Source organism: Pristiophorus japonicus, chromosome 7 (assembly GCF_044704955.1).
Source record: "Pristiophorus japonicus isolate sPriJap1 chromosome 7, sPriJap1.hap1, whole genome shotgun sequence".
Classification (NCBI taxonomy): domain Eukaryota; kingdom Metazoa; phylum Chordata; class Chondrichthyes; family Pristiophoridae; genus Pristiophorus; species Pristiophorus japonicus.
The window spans coordinates 184,637,445-184,652,939 of record NC_091983.1 but is presented as its reverse complement, the minus strand read 5'-3'; positions in this window follow the sequence as shown (position 1 = coordinate 184,652,939).

Below are 15,495 nucleotides of genomic sequence, written 5' to 3'. Positions count from 1 at the left end.
AAGAAAGGAAAGATAGATTACGAAAGTAAACTTGCGCAAAACATAAAAAGATAGTAAAAGCTTTTACCGATATGTAAAACGGAAAAGAGTGACGAAAGTAAATGTTGGTCCCTTTGAAGATGAGAAGGGAGATTTAATAATGCGAAATATGGAAATGGCTGAGACTTTAAACAATTATTTTGCTTCGGTCTTCACAGTGGAAGACACAAAAACCATGCCAAAATTTGCTGGTCACGGGAATGTGGGAAGGGAGGACCTTGAGATAATTACTATCACTAGGGGGTAGTGCTGGACAGGCTAATGGGACTCAAGGTAGACAAGTCCCCTGGTCCTGATGAAATGTATCCCACGGTATTAAAAGAGATGGCAAAAGTTATAGCAGATGAATTCGTTATAATCTACCAAAATTCTCTGGACTCTGGGGAGGTACCAGTGGATTGGAAAGCAGCTAATGTAACGCCTCTGTTTAAAAAAGAGGGCAGACAAAAGGCAGGTAACTATAGGCCAGTTAGTTCAACATCTGTTGTGGGGAAAATGCTTGAAGTTATCATTAAGGAAGAAATAGCGGGACATCGAGATAGGAATAGTGCAATCAAGCAGACACAACATGGATTCATGAAGGGGAAATCATGTTTAACTAATTTACTGGAATTCTTTGAGGATATAACGAGCATGGTAGATAGAGGTGTACCGATGGATGTGGTGTATTTAGATTTCCAAAAGGCATTCGATAAGGTGCCACACAAAAGGTTACTGCAGAAGATAGAGGTACGCGGAGTCAGAGGAAATGTATTAGCATGGATCGAGAATTGACTGGCTAACAGAAAGCAGAGTCGGGATAATTGGGTCCTTTTTGGGTTGGAAATCGGTGGTTAGTGGTGTGCCACAGGGTTCGGTGATGGGACCACAACTGTTTACAATATACATAGATGACCTGGAAGAGGGGACAGAGTGTAGTGCAACAAAATTTGCAGGTGACACAAAGATTAGTGGGAAAGCAGGTTGTGTAGAGGACACAGAGAGGCTGCAAAGAGATTTAGATAGGTTAAGCGAATGGGCTAAGTTTTGGCAGATGGAAGACAATGTCGGAAAATGTGAGGTCATCCACTTTGGGAATAAAAACAGTAAAAGGGAATATTATTTGAATGGGGAGAAATTACAACATGCTGAGGTGCAGAGGGACCTGGGGGTCCTTGTGCATGAAACTCTTTTAAAGTTTATCTGTAAAACAAAACATTAAACCGTGCCACCCGACCTGGATGACACACCAGACATTTACAAGGCCCCTTTTTTTCCTTTTTTTGGGTTTTTTTTGGGGTTTTTTCTTTTTTTTGTTTTTTTTTTGGGCACTAAAATCACATTTTTCCCCAGTGCCACCTATAAAAGGGAAGGGGGACACTAAAAGCACCGGCAATTAAAACAAATTAAACTTTAAAACGTAAAATCAAATTAAAATTTGGTTGCCGGGCTTGATGATGCACTCCAGTCCCTCCGGTGCCCACCTCTCGCGGAAGGCCGCGAGCGTACCGGTGGACACCGCGTGCTCCATCTCCAAGGACACCCTGGACCGGATGTAAGAGCGGAAGAGAGGCAGGCAGTCAGGTTGAACGACCCCCTCGACCGCCCACTGCCTGGACCGGCTGATGGCACCCTTGGCCGTGCCCAGGAGCAGTCCTACGAGGAGGCCTTCAGACCTACCCGCTCCCCTCCGCACAGGGTGCCCAAAGATCAGGAGAGTGGGACTGAAGTGCAGCCAGAATTTCAGGAGCAGCCCCTTCAAATAATGGAACAGGGGCTGCAACCTCGTGCACTCAATAAAAATATGGAACACGGACTCCTCCAGACCGCAGAAATTGCAGGCGGCCTGGGAGTCCGTGAACCGGCTTAAAAATTTGTTGCACGGCACTACTCCATGCACCACCCTCCAGGCCAAGTCCCCGATGAATAGTGGGAGGACCCTTGCGTAGAGTGCCCTCCATCGGGGACCCCCGCCTCCTCCGGACAGCAAGATGGTACGCCATGGCGTGTCCGGATGGCCGGTGAGGATGGCAAAGTTGAGAGTGTGCAGGAGCAGCCCGTACAGGAAACCCCTCTGCGCGGAACTGAAAGGCACGGAGGAGATTTCCCCGAGGCGGCTCAAGTTGTGAGGTTCCGGGATTTGGCGCCAATGAGGAATTCCGTCCGGACGAGGGTCAGTTCAGACGGGATCTCCCCACGTGCTTGAGCCTCCTCGATGCACCTAACGGAGTCAGGGCCCAGAGCTGTTTTTAGTGACTCGATGGCATCGGCCGCGTGGCGGACGTTGGCAGAATTTAGGCGCCGCGCCAGCATGCCTGGCGCCATCCAGCCCGCTCCTCCACCATCGAGCAGGTCCCTGACCCTGGTCACCTCACCAGCCACAGCCCTCTCTTCCGACCGCCACATAAAACCTCGGTCGTGGAGGTACGGATTCCCGAGCAGCGGCTTCTGCAGGACAGCCACCACTCCAGCCGGCGGAGAGCTGCGCTTGGTGGAGACTTTGTTCCAGACCCTGATAAGGTCCCTGTAAAAGACAGGCAGCTCCCGGAGGGCGGTCCTGACACCCCCCAAGTTTACAAACAGGAGCTGCGTGTCGTAGCTGAGGTCGAGCTGCTGGCGGAAGAAATACCTCGCCAGAGCGCACCACCTAGGAGGGGGCTCGACGTAAAGGTATCTCTGCAGAGTCTGAAGACGGAAAGTCGCGAGCTGGGCGCTGACGCACACCAACGACTGACCGCCCTCCTCAAGCGGGAGACTCAAGACCGCAGCAGAGACCCAGTGCTTCCTGTTGTTCCAGGAGAAGTCCACCAGCAGGGGGAGGGTTCAAAGTGACCAGCCGGTACCACAACATTGCGGCCACCAGCTGGTTTATGACTAGCGCTCGACCCCTGTAGGACAGCACTCGGAGCAGTCCTGTCCAGCGCCCTAGGCGAGCGGCGACCTTGGCCTCCAGCTCCTACCAGTTCGCAGGCCAGGCTCCTTCGTCGGGGCTAAGGTAGACTCCCAGATAGAGGAGATGGGTCGTGCTCCAGGCAAAAGGCCTGAGCTCCTCCGGCAGGGAGTCCACCTGCCACTGACCCACCAGGAGTCCGGAACATTTCTCCCAGTTGATTCTGGCGGAGGATGCGGCCGAGTAAATCTCTTGACACTCACGCATCCTCCGCAGGTCAGCGGGATCCTCTACCGCGAGGAGCACGTCATCGGCGTAAGCCGAGAGGACGACCTCCACGCCCGGCCCTTGCAGAGCCAGTCCCGTCAACCTCGTCCGCAAGAGGCGCAGGAAAGGCTCCACGCAGATGGCATATAACTGGCCGGACATGGGGCATCCCTGGCGCACCCCTCTCCTAAAGCGAAGGGGCGTCGTCAAGGACCCGTTAACCTTAATCAGACACTCCGCGGCGGCGTACAAAAGTCGGATCCGGGCGACGAAATGCGTCCCGAACCCGAAAGCGCGCAGAGTTCCGAGCAGATAGTCGTGATCCACCCTGTCGAACGCCTTCTCTTGGTCGAGGGATAGGAAGGCGACCGACAGACCAGCCTCCTGGGAACAATGGATGAGGTCCCGGACCAGATGGATGTTATCGTGGATTGTCCGGCCCGGGACCGTGTAGGACTGGTCGGGGTGGATCATGTGGTCCAGCACGGCACCAAGGCGAGCAGACATCGCCCTGGCGAAGATTTTGTAGTCCGTGCTGAGGAGGGAGACCGGGCGCCAGTTCTTAAGGAGACGGAGATCGCCCTTCTTAGGCAGCAGGACGATGACTGCCCTGCGCCAAGAGAGGGGCATCTCCCCGGTCGCCAGACTTTCCCCCAGGACCCGCGCGTAGTCGCTCCCCAGGACGTCCCAGAACGCCCTGTGGAACTCCACGTACAGCCCGTCCAGCCACGGGGTTTTTCCCCTCGAGAGCCGGTCGAGGGCACCGGTCAGCTCCGCCAAGCTTAGCGGAGCTTCCAAATTTTCACCGCCCTCCGGGCTGACTTTCGGCAGGTCCTCCCACAAAACTCTACGCGCTTCCTCGCTGGACGGATCCGGAGAGAACAGAGCCCCGTAATATTCACGGGCCCTGTTGTTGATGCCCTCCGGATCCGAGACGAGAGAGCCGTCGTCGGCCAGCAGCGTCAAGAGCTGCTTACGGACACTCTGTCTTTTTTCCAGCGAGTAGAAGAAGGGGGAGCCACGGTCCAAGTCCCGCAGGAACCGGATCCGCGACCTCACGAACGCGCCTCGGGACCCGACGAGCTGCAGGTCCTTCAGCGCGGCCTTCTTCACTTCGTACACCGTCCGCAGGGCCGGGTCCCCAACGACTTGACCGAGACGGGACTCCAAGTCGAGCACCTCTTTTTCTAGGCGCCCGACCCTGGCCGCCCGCCTCTTGGTCGACCGCCTCGCGTACTCTTGACAGCAGACGCAGACGTGAGCCTTGCCCACGTCCCACCATAGCCTCAAGGAGGGGAAGCCCCCCTGCTTCCTTCTCCAGTTGGACCAGAATCGATGGAACGAGTCCTGCAACCGCACGTCCTCCAGCAGCCGGTTGTTAAAGTGCCAGTACGCGGACCCCGTCCTCCCGCGGAGCGAAGTGAGCTCCGCCCACACCAGGTGGTGGTCCAAACACGGCACCGGCCGCATGGAGGCCGCCGGGACGCAGGAAACGTACGCCCGAGACACGTAAAGGCGGTCGACTCTAGACCATCCTACTCCAGGCCTCACCCAAGTAAAGGCGCTGGAGTCGGGGTGGAGATTTCGCCAGACGTCCACCAAGTCGAAGGACCCGACCAGGTCCCTCAACTTCTCCATCGCCGTCATGCACTGCGGGGCACCGGAGCGGTCCCTCGCCTCGAGGGTGCAGTTAAAATCCCCCCCGAGGACAATGCAGTCGCCGACGTCGACGGAGCCAAGAAGAGCGGACACCTCTTCAAAGAAGCGCGTTTGCTGCGGGCCGGATGAGGGGCGTACACGTTCACGAGATGGAGCGGCACGTCCCCCAGGCGAACCGTTATGTGCAGCAAGCGGCTTGGCACGGGCTCCTCGACCCCCAAGATCTCCGGCTGAAAATGCGGGCCCAGCAAGATGGCCACCCCACTAGAAGTGGCGGTGAGGTGGCTCATGCGGACCTCTCCTTGCCATTCCAGGAGCCACGTGGCTTCGTCTCCCAGAACGGTGTGGGTTTCTTGCAGGAAGCACACCGCATATTTCCCCTCCCGCAGGAGCGAAAAATTGTCAAATCTACGGCGTGCCCCTCTGCCGCCGTTGATGTTGAGGCTGGCTATGGTTATCTTCATGACAAAAGCATAGTGCAACCTCTACCTTAACCTATTGTGGGGGAGGGAGCGGAGTCTTTTGTTGAACTCCACTCCCTCCGCAGCCCAGCGAGGAGTCCCTCGAGCTCGCGCTGCTCAAGGTGTTGCGCCTTTGTCAAGGGCCCGCCCGCGGCCAAGGTTTTAGCGGCGGCGCGGACGGACCCCTTGATCAGCTCTGGCTCGGACCATTTTTTCAGGGCCAGTCGGGCTTGGTTGCAGCGACCCCAGCTCTGGGCCAAAAAGTCCCGGAGTTCCTTTGCAGGAATGAGGAGGGTCTCAGTGGCGGCCGCGAGCAGATCCACCGCCTCGCTGGCGGTGGTCTCTAGATTTTCTCCCGCGTCCCCCACCGAGTCCCCGTCCTCCTCCGGGAGGTGGCCGCCAGCAGCCGGCCCATCGACCGCACAAGGTACGGCAAATGACCCGGCCGCTCCAACCGGCCCTGGTTCTGCCCCGATCCCACCCCCAGGATCGTCGGCAGAGGAGTCCCCACTGGGCTCTTTTAAAAATGGTGCTGGGTCGGGAAACGACAGCGGAAGGGGTTCCCCCTCCGCCCCCGGAACCGGGGAACAAGGAGAGACCCGGCCATAGGAAATCCCCAGGCTCCCCAAGTGCTCCAGCTCCAAAGTAAGGGGCGAGGGTGGGTGTTCCTCCCCCTCCCCGCTGCCACCCCCCGGCCCAGCATGTACAGAATCATTAAAAGTGTTAATAATTTGTGTTTCTGCCGAGTCGAGCAAATCCCGGGGGAAGTTGGATATTGGCTGGTCGGGCTTAGGTTCAGCCTTTTCGGCCCCGCCCGCCTCAGTCCCCGGGACGCCCGGCCCGGCGGCAATGCGTTCCTCCGCGGGCCCCACGCCCCCCACGACGGGCAGATCCCCCACGCCATCCCCGGGAGGCAGAGGCTGGGCAGCCTCGACTGTCTCACCCTCCCCGGGGACAGACTCCTCTCGCCTACGGCGCAGCTTGGGGGCGCTGGTGGGGGACGCAGGACACGCGGCGGGCACCGGCTCCTCCGCGGACGGATGTTGTTCCCCCTCCGCCTCATTGGAGCGGCGCCTCTTTTTGGTCCTGGGGGTGCGCTGAGGCAGGGAGACCTCCATGTCTGCCGAGGCCTCCCGCTCCGCCCCCCTTTTTCCTTTTCTTGCCCGCGCCCGGGCCCCTCTGTGGTGTTGTTCAAGGGCTCGGGCACAGGCTCAGGGCACCCCGCGCTCGCCGGTGACTGGGTTGGGCCGAGCGCGGTGGTCAAACTTTCTGGCGCACTGAGGGGACCCGCCTCTAGATGTTTCGCCTTGTTCCGCGCCTTCTTTCCGGTCGGACGCTCTCCCTCCCCCCCGCCGGTGGCCATGAAAACAAAGGCCTCCGACGATGCCCGCGCACCTACGGCTCCCGGCACGCGGACGCAACTAGGGGGAGGGGTGGCGGCGGCGCCAGCCTTGGCCGCCCTCGGTGGTTTGGCGGCCTTGGAGGCGGGGCAGTTCTTACGAACATGCCCCACCTCCCTACAGGCATGGCACCGCACGCCATCCGATGTCCAGAAGACGCGGTAGGCAGTCCCCTCGTGCACCACATTGAAACTTCCCTCCATCGTCTCCTCCCGCGCCAGCCGGACAAAGAGCTGGCGGCGGAAGGAGAACACGTGGCGCAGGCTGCTCTCCCTGAGGCCGAGCGGTATGGGGTTGATCCCCGACCTTACCTCCCCCAGTTGTTGTAGATGAGGGAGGAGGAGCTCAGCGGGAACAAAGGGCGGGACGTTTGAAACGATGACCCTCTGCGCGGTGGCCTCGAGAGGGTCCACCGGCAGGAACGTCCCGCCCACCGTGAGCCCCTTTTCGAGGACCAGGGACACCGCCCGCTCCGACCCCAGGAAGAACACGGCCTTCCCAGACATCTTGGAGGCCGCGACAATGGCCGAGGGGCCGACTACCCCAGCCATCGCCCGCACGCACTCCTCGATGCTCATTGTGGGGTGAGTGTAGCTCTTGACCCCGTGTTTCTTCGTTATAAGTCTGAATGGTGGCAGGGCAGCAGGTGGCGCAGGAGGTGCCGTGGTTGTGGATGCCGCCTGCGCATAAGTCCTAGCTGGCCCTGCCACCGGCGTGGATGGGGTCGTCATCACGGGGTCCCTTTAAGGGCTACACCCACCCCAAAGTCACAGGCCTTAATGGTCTTGGTTGGCCTCATTTAATATGACTGAGCAGAGGAGCTCTTAACGAGGCACACCTCTCCCCTAGTTGGCAATTGGGGAGGGGCCTTGCTCCCTCTGCTCAGTTGTTTTATTTTTTGGTTTTTTAAAATTTAGAGGAAAGGGCTCTCAGAGAGAGAGGGGAGAGACAGAGAGAGAGAGATAGAGAAAGGGGGGTGCGGGAAAGAGGGAGGCTGTGAGGGCAGGTCTCCCCTCACAGCAATGGGTGGGTGCACTCCCCAGATGGCAAAACAAAAACAAAAAAACACAGTCTTTGGGGTGGTCTTCGGGTGGGGGGAGAAGATGTCTTCACCTGGGGCAGCTAGAGCCACCCAGGCACACACTCCCAACGATCTTCAAAGGGTGATTAAAGAATGTTCAGCCAGGTAGCTCCAGCTATCCCAGGCTAGGCAATGGGGGAGGGGTGTTTCAATTGTGTGTGGGGCCTAGCTGTAGGCAAGACCCCCACACACACTTCCACACACACAAGCCCCCGCGATGTTCCGGCCCTCAGTGGTCTTCTTTCCTCCCCCCACCGATACAACAAAGTCTATTGGGGAATGCACCAAAACACACCCACCTGTCGAAGATGTAGAAATGACTCTCCCTCCTTCCACACTGGATGGTGTTTCCTCAGGTTGTTCTTTTCCCCCTCTCTCCAACTCTCTGTAGTTGTAATAAATGATAAGTTTTCAGCTGTCCACCTCTCCCTCCGGATGTTGAGTTGTAGCAAGCCAGCCCTTTCCTCCTCTTCCTGGGCTGGTCTCAGGGCTCACTCCAGGCCTTCCTAGGTAGGAGCAAAGTTGGTAGCTCCTTCTCTCTCAACAGCAGAGCTCCTACTGATTAGGCCACGCCTCCACTGCTCCACCATTGGTGCATGAAACTCTTTTAGAGTTTATCTGTAAAACAAAACATTAAACCGTGCCACCCGACCATTGGTGCATGAAATCCCCCAAAAAAGTTAGTTTGCAGGTGCAGCAGGTAATCAGGAAGGCGAATGGAATGTCGGCCTTCATTGCGAGAGGGATGGAGTACAAAAGCAGGGAGGTCCTGCTGCAACTGTATAGGGTATTAGTGAGGCCGCACCTGGAGTACTGGGTGAAGTTTTGGTCACCTTACTTAAGGAAGGATATACTAGCTTTGGAAGGGGTACAGAGACGAATCACTGGGCTGATTCCGGAGATGAGAGGGTTACCTTATGGTGATAGATTGAGTAGACTGGGTCTTTACTCTTTGGAGTTCAGAAGGATGAGGGGTGATCTTATTGAAACATTTAAAATAATGAAAGGGATAGACAAGATCGAGGCAGAGAGGTGGTTTCCACTGGTCGGGGAGACTAGAACTAGGGGGCACAGCCTCAAAATACGGGGGAGCCAATTTAAAACCGAGTTGAGAAGGAATTTCTTCTCTCAGAGGGTTGTGAATCTGTGGAATTCTCAGCCCAAGGAAGCAGTTGAGGCTAGCTCATTGAATGTATTCAAATCACAGATAGATTGATTTTTAAGCAATAAGGGAATTAAGGGTTACGGGGAGCGGGCGGGTAAGTGGAGCTGAGTCCACTGCCAGATCAGCCATGATCTTGTTGAATGGCGGAGCAGGCTCGAGGGGCTAGATGGTCTATTCCTGTTCCTAATTCTTATGTTCTTATGTTCTTATGTGTACATTTTGGCAAAAAGTAATTGTCCTTATTAGATTTCAGCTTCAGTGACGGGTGCTCGTTTAACGTGTGAGGCGTGGATCCAGGCTTTCTTTCCGTGGACTGTAACCGCTGCCTGGATGGTCAATAACACTTGGAAAGGTCCCTCCCACTTGGCACCCAAAGGTTCTTTATGCAACTTTTTCACATACACCCAGACTCCCGGGATGATGTCGTGTCCTCCTTCGGGTGGATTACCCCAAGTTGTCGATACCTGTTGGGAAACAGAACTAATAGCATTGTTTAGGGTCTGACACAATGTAACCCCACTTTTTAAAAAAGGAGGGAGAGAGAAAACAGGGAATTATAGACCGGTCAGCCTGACATCGGTAGTGGGTAAAATGATGGAATCAATTATTAAGGATGTCATAGCAGTGCATTTGGAAAGAGGTGACATGATAGGTCCAAGTCAGCATGGATTTGTGAAAGGGAAATCATGCTTGACAAATCTTCTGGAATTTTTTGAGGATGTTTCCAGTAGAGTGGATAAGGGAGAACCAGTTGATGTGGTATATTTGGACTTTCAGAAGGCGTTCGACAAGGTCCCACACAAGAGATTGATGTGCAAAGTTAGAGCACATGGGATTGGGGGTAGTGTACTGACATGGATTGAGAACTGGTTGTCAGACAGGAAGCAAAGAGTAGGAGTAAATGGGTACTTTTCAGAATGGCAGGCAGTGACTCGTGGGGTACCGCAAGGTTCTGTGCTGGGGCCCCAGCTGTTTACACTGTACATTAATGATTTAGATGAGGGGATTAACTGTAGTATCTCCAAATTTGCGAATGACACTAAGTTGGGTGGCAGTGTGAGCTGCGAGGAGGATGCTGTGAGGCTGCAGAGCGACTTGGATAGGTTAGGTGAGTGGGCAAATGCATGGCAGATGAAGTATAATGTGGATAAATGTGAGGTTATCCACTTTGGTGGTAAAAACAGAGAGACAAACTATTATCTGAATGGTGACAGATTAGGAAAAGGGGAGGTGCAAAGAGACCTGGGTGTCATGGTACATCAGTCATTGAAGGTTGGCATGCAGGTGCAGCAAGCGGTTAAGAAAGCAAATGGCATGTTGGCCTTCATAGCAAGGGGATTTGAGTACAGGGGCAGGGAGGTGTTGCTACAGTTGTACAGGGCATTGGTGAGGCCACACCTGGAGTATTGTGTACAGTTTTGGTCTCCTAACCTGAGGAAGGACATTCTTGCTATTGAGGGAGTGCAGCGAAGGTTCACCAGACTGATTCCCGGGATGGCGGGACTGACCTATCAAGAAAGACTGGATCAACTGGGCTTGTATTCACTGGAGTTCAGAAGAATGAGAGGGGACCTCATAGAAACATTTTAAATTCTGACGGCTTTAGACAGGTTAGATGCAGGAAGAATGTTCCCAATGTTGGGGAAGTCCAGAACCAGAGGTCACAGTCTAAGGATAAGGGGTAAGCCATTTAGGACCGAGATACGGAGGAACTTCTTCACCCAGAGAGTGGTGAACCTGTGGAATTCTCTACCACAGAAAGTTGTTGAGGCCAATTCACTAAATATATTCAAAAAGGAGTTCGATGAGGTCCTTACTACGAGGGGGATCAAGGGGTATGGCGAGAAAGCAGGAATGGGGTACTGAAGTTGAATGTTCAGCCATGAACTCATTGAATGGCGGTGCAGGCTAGAAGCGCCGAATGGCCTACTCCTGCACCTATTTTCTATGTTTCTGTGTTTCTATAACAAAGTGTCACTCATTAAGTGAACATCAGCTTTCCGTAAATCAATAGTTCCTGGCAGCGACATGGGTCTTCCTGTTATAATTTCAAATGGGCTTAAACCTATAGTTTTGTTTGGGGTTGCCCTAATGCTACATAGCACTATTGGTAGTGCCTGGGGCCATGGTGTTCCTTCTTGGTGATATTTGTCAAGATGTTGTTTCAGAGTACGATTCATTCACTTTACTTGTCCTGATAATAGTAGATGATAAGGAAAGTATAAATCCCACGTAATGTTCAGTAACCTACAGACTTTTTGGCAGACAGCACCTGTTAAGTGTGTTCCCTGATCTGAGTCAATGCTACTCGGGACTCCCCATCGGGGAATGTAATCCTTACACAAGACCTTTGCAGTGTGATTGGCTGTGGCTCTTTTAGTTGGGACAGCTTCTACCCATCTTGAGAATCTGTCGACCATGACAAGAATGTTAGTGTATCCTTGGCATGAAGGAAGAGATATATAATCAACCTGCAGATGCTGGAATTGTCCGACAGGGGCAGGGGGCCTCAGTTGGGGCATTACCGTGATGGGTTCAGAATTATTTTTCTGGCAGACCACACTGCGGTCTGCTACCAGCTGGGCATGTTTTTTAAATCCCCGACCCCACCAGCTTTTCTGGAACCGTGCCGTCATCTGTTGTGAGGCCAAGTGTCCCCACGAGTGGATCTGTTGGGCTTGTGGCGCGACTGGCTTGTCGGTAACTCTTTGTCTCCAGACACCATCTTCACATAGCTTAATTCCTGCCTCAATCCATGTCCATTTTTCCTCTCGGGAGCACTCGCATTGCATTGTTTGAAGGTCTCGTGTCAGAGTCCTGAGTGCTTTCAATCTGCACATCTGTGTTGGTTCTTCTGGGGGAGCGCCCTGTGAGGCTGCATCTTTAGCTGCCTGGTCGGCAAGGGCATTTCCCTGTGCTTCCGTGGTATTTTCCTTGGTATGGGCTTTACACTTCAGGATGGACACTTCCTGACGTAATTGTTTGGCCTCTAGTAAGTCTCGGACTTATTTTCCATTTCGGATAGGTGTACCAGCAGCAGTGAGGAATCCTCTTTTCCGCCATAACAGACCAAAGTCGTGAGCGACTCCAAAAGCATAACGCGAATCTGTGTAGACATTAGCTGTCTGTCCTTCTGCTATTCGACATGCTTCTGACAGGGCCTGTAACCCGGCCTGTTGTGCTGATGTTCCTGAGGGTAAACATCCTTTTGCCACTCAGGTTGTAACTGCCCATCCTGCTTTTCTGGTACCATTGTCAACAAAGGAGGAACCATCTGTAAACAGGATGAGATCTGGGTTGTGCAGAGGCTCCTCTGCTGCTAAGACTGCTTCTTCTGTTTCTTTTAAAATCTCCACGCAGTCATGCTCTTCACATTCTTGCTCCCTCGATTCTGACATCTGGAGCATAGTTGCGGGATTAACTGGGCTGGCTCGGATGATATGGAGATTAGGAGCTTCCAAAACTGCTTTCCAGCGGGTCCATCTAGTTGTCGTCACCTGAGACATTCTATTCATAGACAACAAAGTGTGTACGGTGTGGGGACAATTGACAATCAGCTTTTGGTCAAGGACTAGAGCCGCAGTGGTCATTATCGCTCGACATGTAGCTTCCATGGCCTTGAGGCAACTTCCCCATCCGAGGGCTACCGCATCCAGTTTTGCCGAATAATAGTCAATAGGTCTTTGCCGATCCCCATGTTCTTGTGTCAGTATAGCTGTCATATATCCTTCTTTCTCATGGACAAACAGGGTAAATGGCTTACCACTGTCGGGGATTCCCAGAGCCGGTGCCGAACACAAAGCCTTTTTCAAACTCAGGAAGGCCTCTTGCTGTTCCTTAGTGAGGGTAATGGCTTCTTTAGAGGCATGTTTCCCCTTTAAAATATCATTCAATGGCTGAGCAAGCTGTGTGAAGGAGTCAATCCAATTTCTGTTAAAGTTACACAATCCCAAAAAAGACCTTAGTTCCTGAATAGTGGTGGGTTTTTTAGCAGCCCGAATGGCTGCAGTTCTATCCTGGGTAAGATATCTCTTTCCTTGTGAAATCTTTTGTCCCAGGTATACAACCTCTTCTTGGGATATTTGTGCTTTGTCGATGCTGGCTTTATGTCCTTTCAGCCGAAGGTGATCCAGCAAAGCTCGTAAATCTTGTTCATGCTGGTCTTCCGTGTTTGAAGCTAACAGGATATCATCTACATATTGGATGACTGTGGATGACAGGGGAGGTAATTCTCACAAATGGCTTTGTAAAGCCATGTGGAATACCGTAGGGCTGTTGTGGAAACCCTCTGGTAACCTGGTCCAAGTATACTGTTGTCCTTGGACAGTGAAAGAAAACCACTGTCGAACCTCTGGTCCAGAGGCACTGACCAAGATCCATTGGCCATATCTATAACCGAGAAATATTTATGTTCCAGTTTGAGGGCATTGAAAATGGTGGAGGGATCTGCGACCAAAGGAGCTTTTTGATCAATACACTGGTTAGCTTTCCTATAATCGACAGTCAAACGCCAAGTCTCATTGGATTTCTGTACTGGCCACTAGGGCTATTGGAGGAGCTGTGCGTTTTAATAAGCACCCCTTGTTTCTCCAATTGCTGAATAACCGGTAAGATTCCCACGATGGCTGTTGGACTGATGGGATACTATTTAGTGCATGGAGGCTTGGTCCCGGTAAATGACGCAGGCTCCATCTGGAGTAGGCCACAATCGTTCTTATCTTTAGCCCATATCGGGTGTTCCTTCAATTCTTCTTTCTTCAAAGTTCTATTGACCATGTCACCCGACCATCCTCGAAATGCAACAATGAATCTATTTGGATTAGAATGTCCATTCCCAAAAGGGGTTGATCTACTGGGCCAATCCAGATCGGCGTGGTTAGTTCATGTGGATCCAGCCCTATAAGTACCGGTGTTGTCCTTTTAATTTCCATTTTATGGCCCCTAACTCCATAGGCTGTTCGTGCCCTACCATCCAACGGCAAAGAATCTCCATATTGTAGGGGTAAGCATGTTAATTCCACCCTTGTGTCTAAAAGACAGTCCACATCCTTATCGCCCACCCTCACAGTTTTATATAGCCCATCTCCCCTTTGTTGTATTAGTGCGAGGAGGGGGGGCAGGGTGGGCTCTCATCGTTTTTTGCTATCTCATGTAACTCCTTCTGTTGTTGTATTGTCAGTCGCTTAAATGCTTCTATAAGGTCGGTATCTTGTGACAAGCCTAGTTTGTTGGCTGAATTGTATCCCTGACTGCGTCCTCTTCCCTGGCCGCGACCTTGCTGTTTTGCCCTGCACGTCTTGGCCCAGTGACCTTCTTTCCCACAATAATGACATTTTCCGGGTAATTTTCCGAATAACTGTTTATCGGAATCCTGGGATTTCCATCCCATAGCCTGTAGAGCTCGGACTTTAGCTCCTATATCCCGATCTAATTGGTTAAATCGATCCACCAATGCTGCAAAGGTAGTTCCTCTCCCTTTCCAGTCCGGTAACACTACCTTAAGCATTTTGGACAGTTCTGGCTTCAGACCTGCCATGAAAGCTGCTTTCAGGGGTCCAAACACTTGTTCATCCATTTCCTCATCCGTATTATTCATACCCGAATGTTCTAGCCACGTGCATCTAAACCGCTCGTCATACTCCAGGACCTCCTCTGTTCCTCTCTGTTGGCAGGCTGCAATTTTTCTCCAGTCTGTCTTAGCTGGACTGAAAGCTTGTAGCCAGTGTTTAATCGCCTCCCATCTTGCGTTTAATTCTTGCTCAACCTGCCCCAAAGCTTCTTCTACCTTGTCGTGCAATTTTCTTCCTTGTGTTTTTGGCACCATTATGGTCAAAATTTGCACTCCGTCCCAGGGATGAAGTTGATATATATTTCTGAAGCGGTCCAATTGGTCCCACGTTTTCACTCCCCCTTTCTTTGGATTGTGCAATTCCTTGGACCAATTATTAATTTTCTCTGGGTCTGCCGGATCATGAAATAAGTATTCTGCATACACCCTTTTCCTCGTTTTTTTGGTTCTGCCCTCATCCGCAGTCTCTTCTGATTTGACTTCAACTCGTCTTTTTTTAAACGGGGCAAAGCGCACCCCTAATTCTTCATCCTCCAACCCTGTATCATCAGAGGATTCAGAATCCGTATCTATTCCTCGGTCGTGTCCTCGGGTTTGCGCTTTTAATTTATCCAAACATGGGTACCCTGGGATTTGACCGATACATTTTCCTTTTCCTATTACTGTCTCTTGACATAATGAATTTTTCCTTTCTTTAATTTCACCTTTAAGATCTTTAACTTCTGCTTCCAGCTTTTCAAGTTCAAGTTTTTTTGTGTCGCAGCTGTGCACAAACAGCTTGCAATTGGTCCTTTGTACTGGTCAGGTCCCTATCATATTGGGAACACGTTATAATTTCATTCTGCTTTCGGATCTGTCCCACAACGGCGAGGGACTATCTGATTTACTCTTTATTTTTCATTTGGGTCGTTTTTCCCCAGACCCTTTTGACCTTGTTCAAGGACCATTGTCCTTTGGAGGTACCGTATTTTTGTTCGATCTTAAT